Genomic DNA, 3,328 nt, shown 5'->3' with positions numbered 1-3,328 from the left:
TATACAAGTTTCCAATATCATTTGGAAGTATAAAAATACTACTAGTGTCACTGCTACTACAGTAGTATTATTATACGCAATAGTGTCAATGCTGAGCCAGTAGTGTTACTACTGTAGTAGTATATGATGACATATAATATATTAATAGAACTACTTCCAGTAATTATAATATTTGGTATAAAAAATTTATTAGAATAAAACCCAATATATATATATTGGGTTGTCCAGAAAGTTCGTGCCGATTTTGAAGGAAAATTGAAACGCAGAAGATTTAAATTGTAATATATTAGGTGTACAACTTTGCTTCCGCCGTTTTTTTCCGAAATTCGAGACTTTATTGTAAAAAACTGGTTATACATTTATGATTCAAAGTATTGTCCATCGCTGGCCACTACTTTCTCCCATCTTTCGGATAGCGTACGAATCCCGTCAAAAAAACTATTCATCTTTTGAGGCTATCCACGAATCGATCCAATTTTTTACTTCTTCATAAGACCGGAAGTGCTGGTCAGCCAGGCCGTGTGCCATTGATCGAAACAAGTGATAGTCAGAGAGAGCAACGTCTGGAGAATACGGCGGGTGAGGTAGGACTTCCCATTTCAACGTTTCCAAGTATGTCTTGACCACTTTCGCAACATGAGGTCGAGCATTATCATGCTGCAAAATCACTTTATCGTGTCTCTCGTTGTATTGCGGCCGTTTGTCTTTCAATGCTCGACTCAAATGCATCAATTGCGTTCGATACCGATCGCCTGTGATTGTTTCAGTCGGTTTTAACAGTTCATAATACACTACGCCGAGCTGGTCCCACCAAATACAGAGCATGACGTCAAAATTACCGTTCTTGAAGCGTTGAAACCACTCACGATACGTTCTTTCACTAATAGCGGCCTCACCATAAGTATTTGAGATCATTCGCAATGAGTCTCAGCCGCAGATTTCTTCATATTGAAGCAAAAAATTATCGCCACTTACTACGCTAAAGCCATCTATAGGAAAACGGCGGAAGCAAAGTTGTACATATACTAATACTAATATCTGATATACTAATACTACATACTAATATCTGAGTACAGAATTAAATGTATTTCTCTTTGAAAAAAACAATGATTAAAAATGTTAAAATTTATGAAATTAGTCTTAATGATTGTAACCTTTATGAAATAACGATTTATGATTGCGCAAAGTCTGCAATATCCAAATTAGATCTATGGATATTTTAAAAACATTTTAAAAACATCCATTGTTACCATTTTGGACTTTTTAAAAACGTTCATTTTAAGATGCAAAAAAATTAAAACTAACCTAAATTAATATATTAAACAAATTTTAGACCACAATCAAGACAAAATGATTCTTATGAGTATTATTATTGATTAATATGTTATTCCAAAATATCATCATAAAATTATGATTAAAAATAAACGTTTTTCCCTGAATTTGGGAACTAATTTCATTGTGCGTTGAAATGGTTACTCACTACTGTCTAATTTAATTTTAATGTTATAACGATTATTTTTAGGAAATCATACGGAATAGAAATCATATGTACTTTTACAGTATCAGTTATCATGCATATTTTTGACTAGAGATTTTCACAGTCTCTCTCTCTTCTATCAGTAATAGTACGCTGTATTGATATAATACGGTTTATGTATCATGATATACCTAAACAGTATGCAGTACAGGTACAGTGTTGATACGCTGTACTATATAATATCATGTATACTTTTTATGTTGCCATACAGTTACCGCACCTCGTGGTAGTACAATACGGTAGCGGTATTTTGTGCGGGTATCGTGGGATATCGCACGCTTGGTTATCTAAATAGATTTTTTGTCGTTGAAAATTTTCAACACAGTACAGATGTCCTAGGGACGTCTATAGGACGTTCAAAAGACATTCGTACATACTAACAAAAGTGAAATTCCTCGTGCGATTTAAAAAAAATGTTCATTTTCAAATCAGCGCAAGCAACACGTCGCGAACATTTAGAAAATTTTTTGCATGAGATGAACATTTTTTAAATGTTCAAATGTGAACATACTTTGTACGTTGAATAAATTTTTAAAACATTCGTATTAAGTTCATGGATGTTCGGACATTTTGATTTTAAATAAAAACGAGATTTGAATGTCCAACAAACGTTGTGTGTTGTCTGGATCCACAATAACAATAAGTTTTTGTTTTTCGCACCAATTGTAACATAATTGCGTTTACGCGAATTGTCTTTTTTTTAATATTAATTATATCCAAACAGATACTGAATTTTTAGACTATGTCTATATGTCAGTTCTAAATATTATTTGAAATTAATGTTTAGAATTAATTGCTTTCGATCGTTCCAGATCAGCGCTTGTAATGACTGTGATATTTGTTATTTTTCTGCGTGTAACCGAACAACTATTACATTTTAATTTTTTCATTTGACGAAAAAATTATTTCGATCATTCTTGTTACTTGATCTAATTATCAAAATTAATATTATATTCTATTGGTTGACTATTGTATAAATACGCACAAGTTGCATAAATTCGGTGAGTGTCTGCTTTCTTCTCTCTCTTGTCGGTTCTTTTTTAAAAAATAATTTCACATGTATTTGTAACATTCTTATTATAGCTTCATTTTATAAGAATTCTTGTTTTCTTTTGGCCTATAAATTGGGATGAAGCTAATCCAGTCAGAAATTAATAATTTCTCATTTCGATGTCGAAAATAAAAGTCGAAAGTTTTCGAAATTTCTTAATTTCGATGGATTTTGGCTCCAATTTCGATTAATTTTCAAGTTGGAAATCTTGAATTGATCTAGTCAGCATAAAAATATACTACTGGTGCCATAAAAATATACTACTAATGCAATAAGTAAATTCGACAAGTAGTGTCACTAATAGCGTAATGGTGGAAAAAATTTATTAAAGTTTCATTGAAATTTTATTGTGAAAATAAGTATTATTGATTAGAAAATAAGTATTATTCATTTCATTTCAGAGGATACAAAATTATAATAAAAAAATTTATTTTATGAATTCGAGAATTTTATGATGCACCTATGCGCGGTCACCCATCGGAATTTCCACTTACCATACTTCATTTCTATGATTGTGGGAATTACTCCTTCGAAGAACCATGAACATCTATAATGCTAATGGATGTATAATTGTAACATATCTATTCAAAGATGTTGTGAAAGAGGTGGAACACATAAAAAAAATATAATTAATGTTAAATATATTATATTTATTAAATTTAAATCTTTTGCGGCACGAACTTTCCAGACAACTCAATATATATATATATATATATATATATATATATATATATTATTAG

This window comes from Atta cephalotes (genome assembly GCF_000143395.1).
Source record: "Atta cephalotes unplaced genomic scaffold scaffold00003, whole genome shotgun sequence".
NCBI lineage: Eukaryota > Metazoa > Arthropoda > Insecta > Hymenoptera > Formicidae > Atta > Atta cephalotes.
The sequence above is the reverse complement of the archived record's forward strand: the minus strand, read 5'-3'. Positions refer to the sequence as shown.